Consider the following 14,573-nt stretch of genomic DNA (forward strand, 5'->3'; position numbering starts at 1 on the left):
CCAGTATCCTGCTGAGACTTCTTCCGGCCTTGGATGCATGCCAGGGGTGGGATGAGAGCCCTACTACCTTCTAACACGTCTGACCATCTGAGTGCCAGGAACTGGGGTGGCATAGGGTGGAGGAAAGAGGCTTTGTGAGAGGGATCATGGTAGAGGGAAGCTCAACCAGCCATCTCCTCTGTCTCCAGATGACCCACTAGAAGGAAGCAGGTGGGGGCTTTGGCAGGAGAAACTCGAATTTGATGCTTGGGCCAATGTTCCTGCATGGCAAGGATTAGGGGATGGTGATATTTATCAAGAGAGTCTTGGAGACTGAGGTCTATAAGAATAGATTCCATTTCAATTGACAGGAATTAATCCCTCAACAGTGCAGTGAGGTACATCCGATTTGCCCTGTTTTCCAGATGAGGAAAGCAAGGTTTGGGGAGATTAAATATTTTGCTTCCTGGAAGGAAGGGCTTTTTCTCCTTGAACGGTGCCCGGCACTGGGGCTTTTTTTTTTAAAGGTTATTGGATTGATTTATTTTTGTTTAGTTATATCCCATCTTATTTCAGAAGGGATTTGAATGATTCATAAAGAAACATAAACTATATAGCAAGATGGTTGGAGGACTTCCCTGGTGGTCCAGTGGTTACGACTTCGCCTTCCAATGCAGGGGGTGCAGGTTCAGTCCCTGGTTGGGGAGCTAAGATCCCACATGTCTTGCGGCCAAAAAACCAAAACGTAAAACAGAAGCAGTATTGTAACAAATTCAATAAAAATTTTTAAAAAGACAGTAAAAAACAAAGGTTGTGTCCTGACACGGAAGCAGAAGTGAGCCTAAGTTTGATAAAGATGCGTGCCGTGGAGTCTGTTTCCATTAGGATTGTGTTCAGTTGTAAGTAATCTGATAAACAGAGACTTAAGAAGTGAGGGTTGGGACTTCCCCGGTGGTCCAGTAGTAAAGAATCCATCTCCCAGTTCAGGGGATGCGGGTTCAATCCCTGGTTGGGGAACTAAGATCCCACATGCCGCAGGGCAACTAAGCCCTCGAGCCGTGACTACTGAGCCCAGGCACCACAACTAGAGAGAAGCCAGCACCACAACGAAGAGCCCACGCAATGCAACGAAAGATCCCACATGTCGCAACTGAGACATAAATAAATAAACAAACAAACAAATAAATATTAAAAAAAAAAAGTGAGGGGTTTGTTTCCTCCTATAATGAGAAGTCTGGAGGCAGGTGGCCCAGCCCTGGGGCAGCCTTCTGGGACTTTAGGGAGACCAGTGCCTTCCCTTCCCTGGCTTTTCCATCCTAGGTGGTGGCTTTGGTCATCCTGAGGTACTCGGGACTGTGGGCCACTAGGCAGCAGGTGGGAGGGGTGGGGCAGCCAGTGCCTGCTCTGTGGGCAGGAGAGAAGAGGGTTGAGTGAACCAGCTACACCGTTGGCCACAGAATCCTAGATGCTTTCTGCGGGTCGATCACCAAATGGGATGGCCACTCTCTAGTCACCAGTTACAAAAGGAGTGTTGGTCTGTTATAAAATAGACCAGGAAGCAAAAACGGATGATTTTTTTCTTTGGTCACACTGTGAGGCTTGCGGGATCTTAGTTCCCCAACTAGGGACTGAACCCGGGCCCTGAAAGTGAAAGCGCCGAGTCCTAACCCTTGGACTGCCAGGGAATTCCCCAAATGGGTGATTTTTTTTTTTTTTTTTTTTTTTTACAACTGGTAAAGGTTAACTTAACTAGGATGCCTTTAGCTACAAGAAAAAGAAACCTCCACCGAGCGAGGCTTATGAAACGTGGGCTATTGTTATATCCAGCCTGAAGCCCGGAGGTGGCAGGTCCAGATCATGAGCGTACAGGTTCTTCCACGGGTCTGCTCTGCTGTCCTCTGCATGATGGCTTCACCTCCTGTGCTGGCTCCTCTCGTGGTCCTCAGACGGCTGTCATGGTTGGGGGTGTCACATTAGACCATCCCGACATCCTCGTTTCAGTCCCTTTCTAAGAGCAGGGAAAACTTTCCTAGAAGCCTCGTGTTTCAGTGGCCAGAAGTAGCTTCCATGCTTCTCCTTGAACCAATCCCAGGTGAGGGAGGGAATGGGATTGCCTTGATGTAAGACTCAGGGCGTCACCAAAATTTGCTGCCCCAGGTGTGAATTTAGGTGCCAGGACATAACGGGGGCTCTGTTAGCAGGGAGGAGGGAAAGGACTGGGGTCAGAGGTGGGATTGGGATTCTGGTGTCTCGACCACAAATCCAGGCTGCCTTCCATTGTACTGTGGCCAGTGTAAGACCCCCTCCAGCTGCCCCGCTGGTGTGGAAGTCAGGGCAGTGGCCTGCTTTATTCTCTGCCAGCTGCAGCGATGGGTGGACAGTGGGGAGGGGGCGAGAACTCAGGGCCCCAGGTAATTCCATCCCCACTGGGGAGCCCCTGGGACAGGAGATCCCATTGTAGGTAGGACTGCTGGGGAGAAGGGATGCCCCCCCTCCCCTCAGGAGGGGAGAAATTTCTTTTTGTTTGTTCTCTCAAGCTTCTTTTTCAAGAAACACAGGCATATGGCAGCGGATGGTGCGGGGGCCGTGTTTGGGTGGTTTGTGTGCTCTTGCCTTTGGTGTGGTGATAGTATTTTTTTCCACTGGCTCCAGTGCCCAGCTGGTACATCGGGCATTGAGACTTGAGTCAAAGGTGCTCCCCTGGCATCCGGAAAAAATCCAACTCTTTCCAGTGGTGGCTCCTGGCATTTCCTATAGGGAAGGGATGGGAGAACTTTCCAGCAAACCCAGGTCTGAGCTCTGTAGAAGTCTGAACTGAGGAATGTGTGTCCAGGAGGTTGAAGATGTGGACTGGGATTTGTGAGGGGGACGTGGTGAGTGAAGGGGTCCTGGATTCATTCCTGAGGCTGCTGTAACAATTACCATAAACTTAGTGCCTTAAAAAAACTGAAAATTCTTTTCTTACTGTGTGGGAGACCAGAACCAGAATCAGTACCACTGGGTCAAAATCAAGGTGTCAGTAGGGTTGTGCTATCTCTAGAGGCTCTCAGGGAGAATCTGTCCCCTCTTCTTCTGGCTTCTGGTGGCTGCTGGCATTCTGTGGCTTGTGGCCGCATCACTCCAGTCTTGAAGGCCGGTATCTTCCCATCTCTCTCTGCTCTGTCTTCATGTGGCCTTCTGTGTGGGTCAAATCTCCTTCTGCCTCCTTATAAGGATATGTGTAATGGCATTTAAGGGCCACCCAGATAATCCAGCATAATCTCCACATTGCAAGGTCATTAACTTAATCACATCTGCAAAAGTGATTTTTCCATATAAGGTGACATTTCAGGCTCCAGGGATTAGGACATGACTGTCTTTGTGGGGCCTTTTTTGGGCCTACCACAAGTCCTTAAGGGCAAATTTGAGCAGCTGTTCTTATAGAAGGGCTCTCTGGTAATATATACCAACCAGGAAGAGGGGGTGGGTGGAAATTCCCAGCTGACCCCCGCTTCTCTTCCCATCTCAGCTCTGCCCCACAGTAGGGGCAACCTTGCACACGTGCCTGTGGACACCCTAAACATGTACCCAAGTTCCATTCACCCTACCAAACAGCTGCCCCCTGGGGATGCACCTGCACCTACCTGCACCTGCATGGTCTGCCCTCAGTGTATCAGTTACCTATCACTGCATAACAAATAGCCCCAAACTTAGCAATGTCAAACAGCAGTCATTTCTCATTTTAACCTCTCACAGTTTGGGATTTGACTAGACTAAGCTAGATGGTTCTTGTTCGAGGTCTCTCCTACAATTACAGTCAAAAGATGGCTGGGGTCGGGGTTGTCTCAAAGACTTCCTTACTCACGAGGCTGGTGCCTGGCCTGCGAAAGAGCTGGGGCTCCTCAGGCATCTCTAGATCCACTCAACCTGTCCACCACAGTGGCTTCAGGACAGCCAGACTGCTTATATGTTGACCCAGAGCTCCGTCGTTGAGTGTCTCTAAGAGCAAGATGCCAGGAGAAACCAAGCGCCCTTTGGGACCTGGCCTTGGAGGTCAGGGTGGCATCTCCAGAACATCTGTTGGTTAGAAGTGAGTGATTAAGGGACGTCCCTCGTGGTGCAGCAGTTAAGACTCCTCACTCCCAGTGCAGGGGGCCCGGGTTCCATCCCTGGTCAGGGAACTAGATCCTGCGTGCCGCAACTAAAGATCCTGCATGTCGCAACTAAAGATCCCGCGCATGGCAATGAAGACCCCCACAAGCCACAGCTAAGACCCGGTACAGCCAGATTAATTAATTAATTAATTAATTAATTAATTAATTAAAAAGAAGTGAGTGATTAAGGCCCATATTCAAGAGGATGGGAATTGGATGTCACCATTGGATGGGAGAAGTGTTAAAGAATTTGCCATCATGTTTAAAGCCACCTTGGGCGAACACACCAGAGAAGAGGCCCCCTGGGGGTCCAGAACGGGGAATTGCTTGCCCAGTGGATTCCAGGGACCTGAGTGCCCAGAAGGTGGTCTGGGGCAGATGCGGGGTGTGTCCTCTTAGGCTTGTAGGCTGCTTGCCCCTTGGACCAGGGCTGGAGCAGGACCTCTGAAGTGCAGTCCCAGGCTCTGAGGTCAAGGGTGGGATTCCTACTAGACAGTCCCAGAACCTGACCGTGGTCTGTGTAGAAAGTGCTTCAGCCATCTGCCCTCCCAGCCTCACTGATGACCCTGAGCCACATCATGCTTGCTAGTGACTCAGGGTCTTTGCCCATGCCACCTCCTGTCCAGAGTGCCCCCTTCCTCCCCACCCACCTTGTTCATGTCTCCTGATTCTTTCAAACCTGCAGAAACAGCCCCTCCCATCAGACACCTTTCCAGGCCTTTGTGTACCAGGCTGGTACTCAGCAGGCCTGGGGGGCACACAGGAACTGGTGGTCTCATGGGGGCCCAGATGCCTCTGCATCCTAACTGAAGGAGAGTTGCAGGGTTGGAGGGAAGAAGGAGCTGTGGGTGCCCAGACGAGGGGCAGCAGGCCAGCCTGGAGGGTCAGGACATGCCTGACCACAGCAAAGAGTGAGCCAGGAAGAGGGAAGGGTGTCTCTTCTGAAGGGCACAGGGGTGCTACGGCCCAGAAGCCAGAGGTCAGGCATGTCCAGGGGCCTGTAGGCTGGTGTTTTGGGCGCCAGAGGGAGGGCAGCAAGGCTAGGATCAGGGATCAGGTCATCTCCTGGTATAGCTGTGACTTTGGACAGGACGGTGACCCCCGAGGGCAAGGTTTGTGTCCTGTTCATCTGTGTGTGTGGCACTGCTGGGCCTGGGCTTGGGTTGGTGCCTTCTCTCTGACTGTCTCCCTATGGGTGGAGCCCCAGCAGGACTTGCATTAGCATACTTGCGTGTGCACCTGTGATGTGGGTAAGTGTGTGTTGGGTTGCTAGTGCTCACACTCACCTGTGGGTCAGAGATGTGTTTGTCAGGTATACACTCTTTCTCTCCCCCTTACCCCATTCCAGCAGAGGTCACTGAGCAGCCACTCTCATTTCAGTGTTGACACTTAGTAAGTACAACCAATCACTTCCCCTTACTCACAGAGTAAGTGTTATGTATCTCCAAGCCATGCTTCTTGCCTATGCCTCTCTCCACAGAAATGCGAATACTGTCTGTCCATTTGTGTTCTCAGAGAACTCCTATTCACCCTTCAAATCCCTTCTCAACAATCATCAACTCAGGAAAACCTTGTTTGGAAACCCTGACTCCCCCAAAGCTAAATAAACAGAAATTGTTTAAATAAAAGGGTGGGACTTCCCTTGTGGTCCAGCAGTTAAGACTCCGCACTCCCAATGCAGGGGGCCCAGGTTCGATCCCTGGTCAGGGAACTAGATCCCACATGCTGCAACTAAAGATCCCACATGCCACAACTAAGACCTGGCACAGCCAAATAAATAAATAAATAAATAAATAAATAAATAAATAAATGATAAACAAATAAAGGGGGGGAGCCTTTTCCCCCCATATCAAGCCTTGTTGCCTGGGTGAGCTTCTCCTCTTATTCTCATTTCATGGTTCTATAATTTTTTTAAATTAATTAATTTATTTTTGGCAGCATTGGGTCTTCGTTGCTGCATGCAGGCTTTCTCTAGTTGTGGCGAGTCAGGGCTACTCTTCATTGCAGCGTGCAGGCTTCTTATCGCGGTGGCTTCTCTTGCTGTGGAGCATGGGCTCTAGGCGCGCGGGCTTCAGTAGTTGTGGCACGTGGGCTCAGTAGTTGTGGCTCGTGGGCTCTAGAGCACAGGCTCAGTAGTTTTGGTGCACGGGCTTAGTTGCTCCGCGGCATGTGGAATCTTCCCAGACCAGGGCTCGAACCCGTGTGCCCTGCATTGCCAGGCGGATTCTTTTTTTTTTTTTTTTTGCTGTATGCGGGCCTCTCACTGTTGTGGCCTCTCCCGTTGGGGAGCACAGGCTCCGGACACGCAGGCTCAGCGGCCATGGCTCACGGGCCCAGCCGCTCCGCGGCATATGGGATCCTCCCAGACCGGGGCACGAACCCGTATCCCCTGCATCGGCAGGCGGACTCTCAACCACTGCGCCACCAGGGAGGCCCGCCAGGCGGATTCTTAACCACTGCGCCACCAGGGAAATCCCTGGTTCTGTAATTTTTTGTGGACTGGGCCTGTGAGCTCTAAGAGGGCAGGCACGGCTGTCTGAGTCATTTCCAGGAGGTGTTAAGTAAACAAATTGGGGTGAAAGGAGGCCCGGGAAGCATCTCCCCTGGGGCCTCCCCACAGGTGGCCAGACCTCCAGCTTCTGCTGAGTTGTAGGCTGCCCGCCCCACCCCCCAAGAGCACATTGCCTTGGGACTTTGACCCAACTGATGACCAGGTGGAGGTGTGCTCTCTGTTCTGTCCCAGTGTGGCCTTGCTGGGTGGCTGATGAGTACCCAGTGTAGCCCTCGGGGTTCAACAAATGTGTGTGGAAAGGAAGGAGGGGCGCCCAACACATGTGCTGGGGGACCCGGACATGCCGGCACATGGGAGGAGGGCTTGGGCTGCTGCAGACCCGGCTCGTGGTTAGCCCGTTGCTCGCCACCCCCTAGTTAGGCTGCTTGCAGGAGGGCGGGTGGCATTTGTTTCTTGGTTCACCCCCAAGCCAGCAGGGACAAGTGACCTGGTGAGGCTGGTCTCACTCTGACTGGTGGCTTCTCTTGTTCTGTGTGTGTCATACACACACTGTCTCTTTTTTTTACCCATCCCCATGCCGACACATGACTGCTCACTCACACTTCTGCCTCTTTCAACACGTGCTCTTCAACCTCGGTGAAGACTTGAGGGACGTGGGATTCCCAGTTGGGCCACTGTCCAGGGAAGGAACCTGTCAAAGGTGGCCCTGGGCTCTGGGGACAGGCTCGCTTCCTGCAGGCCCAGGAAGGAGAAATATACCCTCCTGCCAGGAGTCTCCTTACCTGCGCCTGCCCTGGGGTCCCACGGGCAGGGAAGCAGGGTGCAGGGTGGGCCCCCTTCTCTGCCAGCCGGGCTGAGCCCCCCGATCTGTCGCTGCTCCAGAGGGAAGTGAGTTGAAGGTTGCGTCGTGGGGTGGAAGGAACCAGGATTAGTCGGCATGATCTGGACTCAGGTCCTGGCTTTGCCACATCCTGGCTTTGGGACGCTTGAAACTCGAAATCCTTCTCTGTAAAATGAGGGTGGTTGTGAGAATTAACCAGTCCTGGGCACCTGGGGAGCAGTGCTTCGGCTTCTTCCCTCCCTCCCCTGGGCACCTGCTGTTCTGGCTCTGGCCCACTCTGCGTGTCCTCTGCGTGCGGCCCCGAGTCCCTGGGTCATGGTGTGAAGGACAAGTGCCTGGGCTCCTGCGGTCAAGTGCACAAGCCCTGCCCTGGTTCCTGTCTGCCCGGCTCCAGCCAGGAGTGGGGCCAGCCCACCGGTCTCATCACCCACCTGGCTGTCCTGTCACCGTGCCTGGGGTTCCACCCTTAGCCCCGTTCCTCTGAATTAGGAGTCCTGCGCCAAGGAGGAGCAAAAAGAGAACGGACTGTGAGTGTCAGATGCCCCTAATCTCATCCTGGCTTCATCACTCACTTTGAGCAAAAATGTGCTGCCTCTGGGACTTGGTTTTTTCACCCTTGAAATGGGCCCAGTTCCCTCCATCCTGCTGCGCTCCAGGGGTGGAGGTCACAGGTGTTAGCGTGCTCATAAACGGGCACTCCCAGGGGAGGGGGACAAGAGGGTGGCTCTTCAGCCAGGGAGAGGAAGAGGGAGCTGGCAGGGGAAGCAGGACAAGGAGGGAAGGGGCGTGCGGGGTGCTGAACCCCTGGATGAAGGGGGCATCTAGGATGGTGGGTGGGGAAAGACGGGTTTTTTATGGGTTGAGCTGGGAGGTTTATCTGCAGCCCTGACTTTTTGCCTACACACCCTTCTCCCCCCCGCCATCAGCCCCATCCACTTCTCCTGCGGGGCCCCCTGTCACTGGGGGAGGTCAGGTTCCCTCCAGAGTGAGCACCTGTCTTCCCAAGGGCCCAGGCCATGGACAGCAGTAAGGACAAGCTCAAGGACAGTCCCCCCTTAGCCCCTCAGTGGCCCAGTGCAGGGTGTTTAGGATTGGAAACCCCAGCCCAAGTGCTGTCTCCTCACCCTCGCCCAGGGCCCGGGGCAGTGGCCTTTCTGGGCCCGACTGCCATGGGGGCCTCCCTCCCGGGGGCAAGTCTGCCTTGAGTTGGGGCAGCGGTGACTCAGCCATGGACACAGCACTCAGCTAATCTTTGGCTCAGGGACCGGGAAGGCCTCCACCTCTCAGTGGCCAGCAAAGCTGCCACTGTCTGGGCCAGAAATCCTAGACAAGTGTAGGAGGCAGGCGGCGGGCAGAAAAACTGAGCTGCTTGGAAACATCCCCAGAGATCATCCAGGCCCTGTACCTGACTGCGTGTCAGAGTCTCCTAGGGGCTGAAAAATACAGCATCCGGGGCCTGAGGTAGACTTGTCACCTCAGGGCTTCTAGGGGGTGGGCCCCAGGAAGCTGGGAGCTGGACCAGCATGTGTTGGCGGCAGCTGGGCCACCTGCCCGCCTCACTCACACATGGGCAAAGGGAGGCTGGAAAGCCGGGTGATGGGGCAGGTGTCACACAGCAGTGTCCCTGCAGACCAGGGACCCAGATCTTCCCTCCACCTGCCCCAGCTCTGCCTTTTGGGGCTTTATAAAACAAGGTTGTCCCCTCTGGTCCCTGTGTGACCTTCAAACACATCAAGAGAGTGGCTTCCTCCCCTCCTGTGATCTCCTGGATGAAACAACCCCGCCTCCTGCTCTGGGAGACCCTCCCCCTTTGTCCCCTCCCCTGAGGAGCCCCCAAGCCTGTCTCTCATCTCTAAGTGAAATTGGATATTTTGGACCCAAAGGCAGGACCTAATGTCCCTGGCTTTGCCTTCCTTATTGGGGTCTGTCCTTGTCCTCAGTGGCCGAGAGGGGCATTTGGGCTCCCGGCTCTGCTGGTCCCTGTGTCATGGGGAGACCAACCATCCTGCTTTGCCTGGGACTAAGGGGTTTCTGTACTAAACGCGGGAAGGTCCCAGGCAAACCAGGGCGAGTTGTTCAGCCTGGCTGAGCATCAGCTGTGGATCCGATCGGCCGGTCTTCCTGCTCCCCGCGTCCTGGCAGGTGTGAGGGGTACAGTCCTCACGGTGCATGTTAACGGGAGAGGACTGGGCTTGGTGACAGAGGGACAGATGGATGGAGCTCATGCCCACTACCGTCTGTGATGGAGTGACGATACAGCAAGGAAGGCGGCTCACATTCTGACCAGCGTCGAGGCGGTGCTGATGCTGCAGGTCCTGGGACCACACTTGGAGGAGCACCTGGGCAGGACACCTGTCTGGCCCAGCAGCCTCCCTCATGTTCAGTTCCCGGACTCTACCTCCTTCGTGATCCAAATACATCCAAAGTTGCAATCCCCCATGTTACCTTTTTCTTTTGAGAGCCAGGCCAGGGTAGCGTTGTCAGACCACCCTGCTTAAAGCTTGCAAACATCCTGGCTCCCACCCAGAGTGGCTGACCATCACACTTGTTGTCAGTTCCCCAGATATTTTTGTTTGGGGCCACTCCACGCGGCATGTGGGATCTTAGCTCCCCGATCTTAGTTCCGTGACCCGGGATCGAACTCGTGCCCCCTGCGGTGGAAGCTCGGAGTCCTAATCACTGGACGGCCAGGGAAGTCCCCGTTTCCCCAACTATTTGTTGAGTGTCCCTGAAAACCCAAGCAGGTGCTCAAGGCAGTGAAAATATGGTAAACCTGCAGCCTCTGGTCTCCCGGGGCCACATTCCACGTGGGGGAATCTGGCAGGAAGCACGTGAACAGGTCACTTTGGATGTTCTGAAGGAAATAAACGAAGAGGTGGGGGCAAGGGGTGGGGGCTGCCGCCTGGCTGCTGGGTCGGAGAAGGCTCAGAGGACCTGGTGGTTGGGCTGAGGCCTGATGGAGCGAAGAGGGCAGCGGGAGGAAACGGGGACCGGGCAGAACCTTCCAGGCGGGAGGAGCCGTGAGTCCGAGGCCCCAGAAGGGAGCACACGGTGTGTTCTGGGGACAGAAAGAGGGCAGTGCTGGAGCCAGCACAGAGCGGGGAGGGCAGACAGGCCCAGGTCACACGGGCCTGCAGCGTGGGGAGGTGACATTCTGCCTGCGGTGGGAACCCCCTGGAAGCTTCTTAGCGGGAGAGCCACGTGCGACTGATGTGGCAGCTGCTTGCAGGGGGACCGTGGGGGCAGGAGGAGGGCAGGGAGGCTAGTGAGGAGCCACCGTCCCCACGTGGGTGAGCGAGGATGGTGGCCTGGACGGGGAGGCGGCGAGAAGTGGGCAGACCTGGGTGCATCCTGGAGGCGAGCTCGCAGGACTCTCCCTGGATCGTTTCAGGGACGTGGCAGAAGAGAGCCGGGGGTGAGGCCTCAGTGTCAGCCTGCATCTGAGCTGATGACAGGAGAGGAGCGGATCTGAGCAGGAAACGCGGGCCGTGTTCCGTTTGGGTTGCTTGTTAGACGTTGAACAGGAGAGGGGGAGGAGGTAGCGTCTCAGGAGACGGGGGAGGGGAGAGAGAAATGGAGAGTCCCCAGCACACAGGTGACATGTAAGCCGTGAGACTGCCTTGCAGTGAGGGAGGGAGTTGGACAGGGATGAGAAGAGGGCCCAGGACCCTCCAGCGGTCAGCGGTCAGTGCCAGGAGGGACGTGGCCGGGAGGTGGGGGGGAAGCCAGGTGTGTGGCCCTTGGCAGCCCTGGGAGAAGGGTTTGGGGAGGGATGCTCACAGCTCCCTGCTGCCTTTTGGCCCTCGTAGGCCTTACCCCCCCAGGAACCCGGGGGTGGGTGGAAGTCCCTTGTCACTGAGGGCTTCCTGGCCACTTGTGCCCCAGGTCAGGAGCCAGCCACCCATCACCCAGGATGTCACTTCTGATATCCTCTCTCAGGTGACACAGAGCAGCCCTTAGCTGCCTCCAACCTCGCCCGGCCCCTCGTCCTCGCTTGCTGGCGTGTGGCGTGTGTGACGGCTCAGGCAGTGGCCTCTGTTCCTGCCATCCACTCCCCCTGGGGACTTCCTCCTGTTCGTTTTTTGGGCACTTGCCTTCTGGTTAACTAGCATACTTCGCGCTCTGTTCTGTGTCGTTTGTTGGTTTAATTGGATGGTTTTCTTCTCCCTTGTTTTCAGATTAGAAGTAGCCCCACCTTACAAATGAGAAAACGGGGGGTTTAGGTGGTTGGTCCAATGTGGTCCTGGCAGCCCCAGGCCTGGGTCTCACCGTGTGCGTGGTTCACAGCTCGTGGCTCCCAGCCCAGCGCTCTGGCCCCCCTGTTCCACCCACAGTAGCTCCAGCCACGGGAACCTGCCCCTCTCTCCGAGGTCCGGGAGGATCTTCTCCTGCCCTCCTACCCAAACACACCCAGCTGCCTAGGGCTCGGCCTCCTTGGGCTCCAGCTCCAGACAGAGCGTCCTGGGAGCCCAGACAGACTAGAAGTCAGGGGATGGCCCACAGCCTGGCCCCCTCCTCCTCCCTCCCTGGCTCCTTTCTAAATGGATTAGGACCTTTGCCGGAAGGAGCCAGCAGCCGTCTGGGGCGACCGGAGGCCAGGACTGGAGCGCTGTCTGGTGCCTCCTGCTTTGCCCTGATTCGATTTAGGCTCCAGCAGCTGGGAGGCTGGCAGCCTGAGGCCTTTCTGGAAGTGGCTCAAGGGACTGGGGGGCAGGGGGTGGCTGAGGGGAGGGGGCAAGACTTCACGCACCCCAGGCAGGCAAACCTCTCAGCTGGTCATGCAACAGACCTGCGATTGGGCTTCGTGCCACAGAAGGCCCCTGGCTGATGCTTGGTCCATTAGCAGGTCCCATCCGGGGCCTGTCATACCCTCAGCATCCCTTAATAACATGGGTTTCAAACTTTTATTAAAAATAAGGCAACCGGGACTTCCCTGGTGGTCCAGTGGTTAGGGCTCCACGCTTCCACTGCAGGGGGCACAGGTTCAGATCCCTGGTCGGGGAACTAAGATCCCACATCCACGCAGCATGGCCAAAAATAAATAAATAAATAAGGCAACCTAGGAGAAGAAATACATTTTATAAACATTTAGAAGTGAACCCATACACATTTTGGCCAACTGCTGACCTGGCCAGTTATTTTGTTTGTTTGTTTGTTTTGTTTTAATTAATTTATTTTATTTTATTTATTTTTGGCTGCCTTGGGTCTTTGTTGCTGCACGCCGGCTTTTCTCTAGTTGTGGTGAGCGGGGGCTACTCTTCGATGTGGTGCGCAGTCTTCTCATTGCGGTGGCTTCTCTTATTGCGGAGCATGGGCTCTAGGCACGCAGGCTTCAGTAGTTGCAGCACACGGGCTCAGTAGTTGTGGCGCATGGACTTAGTTGCTCCACAGCATGGGGGATCTTCCCAGACCAGGGCTCGAACTCGCGTCCCCTGCATTGGCAGGCAGATTCTTAACCACTGCGTCACCAGGGAAGTCCCTGGCCTGTTGTTAAAATCAGTATTTATCTACAGCCGAGTAGCCAACTTGGGCCAGGACGGAGTCCAGAGCCAAGCTCTGGTGCATCCCTAATTTCTTTGAATGTTTCCATCTCTGTCATTGGATGCATCTCACCTTGTATGTGTGACGTGCTCTGATTGCTGTTCCGTGTCATCGATTTTATAACCCACTAAAAGGCTACAGTCTGTGGTTTGGACTACACTGAGCTGGACACTGGGGGTGCAACAGTGATTGGCAGACCAGTCCCTGCCCTCATAGAGCTTACAGTCCACGGGGCAGCTGTGGTGGCAGAAGACACTATGGACTTGGCACTATATTAGGTGCCAGGCCCAGCCATCACCTACCCAGGACCTCCGACCCCCAACCCCAGTTGCATGCACAGACTCCTTTACCCCCAAGAAGCAGAGAGGGCAGGACTCACAGGCTCCCTCTGATGCCTGCAGCTCTGTTCCCTGATCCCACCCCCGAACTGGCCACCTGGGGCCCTTGCACAGAGCGCTAGAAGGTCCGAGCCCGGGGAGGGAAACTGAGCGTTCCTGCCTCTGCCCTCTACCCTCTCCTTTGCTTGGATTGGCGAGGGGACAGCTGCCCCATAGGAAGATGCTGGCACCGGGGCGTCCTGTGGGTGGGCCCCCTGGACCTGATTCCTGGGGTCAGGAAAGGGAGGGGCAGGATGGATCGGGGACCGAGGGAGGCTGACCTTTGTATCTAGTGGGGCCCGGGCCCGGCTGGGTAATATAGGGCCAGCAGACTTGTTCCCTGCCTGGTGTCGCCCCGACATGACGCCCTGATCTGAGGGCGCCTCAGCAAGGGGGGAGGATACAGCTGTGTCCTCCGGGAACCTCATGACGAGGGGCAGTGTCCTGTGTTGGGGGAACCTCACCTGAGGTGAAGGGGCCTCTGCCCCGTGGTATATCTCTGCACCTCTGAGATTCAGTCCTGGAAGCCAGGAAGTAGACCGAAGCTCCACGGCCTTGGGGTGGCGGCCTTCCCCCGGGGAGCATGTGACTTGATACACAGCTGTGATGGGGGGCTCGGGGACAGGTGGGAGGCCAGGGACACCTGACCAGCCTGGGCAGGAAGGGGCAGGAGGTGGGGCAATCTGGGGCACCTTCCCAGCAGAGGTGACAGTTAAAAGCTAAGGGGGCAGGGCTTCCCTGGTGGCGCAGTGGTTGGGAGTCCACCTGCCGATGCAGGGGACACGGGTTCGTGCCCCGGTCCAGGAAGATCCCACATGCCGCGGAGCGGCTGGGCCCGTGAGCCATGGCCACTGGGCCTGCGCGTCCAGAGCCTGTGCTCCACAACGGGAGAAGCCACAACAGTGAGAGGCCCGTGTACCGCAAAAAAAAAAAAAAGCTAAGGGGGCAGTCAGTAGATGCCGAAGGGGCCAGGGAGGGCACTCAGGGAGAACAGAACTGGTGACAGCTGAGGAGCCGTGAAGGATGTCCGTGTGTTTGGAGGATGGTGACACTTAGAGTGTCGAGAGCATGGGGTATGAGGAGGAGCTGAGGCGAGGGACAAGAGTCTAGAACCTTGAATACCAGGCTGAGGAGTCAAGAGCTAATGTGGGCAGCAGGGAGCTATGGAGGGTGTGTGAGCAAGGGAGGGC

At 55.7% G+C, this 14,573-nt stretch overlaps 1 protein-coding gene across 8 annotated transcripts in view; it reads left to right on the forward strand.

The window, feature by feature from the left end:
• GTF2IRD1 (GTF2I repeat domain containing 1) overlaps window positions 1-14,573 on the forward strand; it is a 114,327-nt gene that overhangs the window by 19,643 nt on the left and 80,111 nt on the right. The window lies entirely within an intron of this gene.

Source organism: Mesoplodon densirostris, chromosome 16 (assembly GCF_025265405.1).
Source record: "Mesoplodon densirostris isolate mMesDen1 chromosome 16, mMesDen1 primary haplotype, whole genome shotgun sequence".
Taxonomy (NCBI): Eukaryota; Metazoa; Chordata; class Mammalia; order Artiodactyla; family Ziphiidae; genus Mesoplodon; species Mesoplodon densirostris.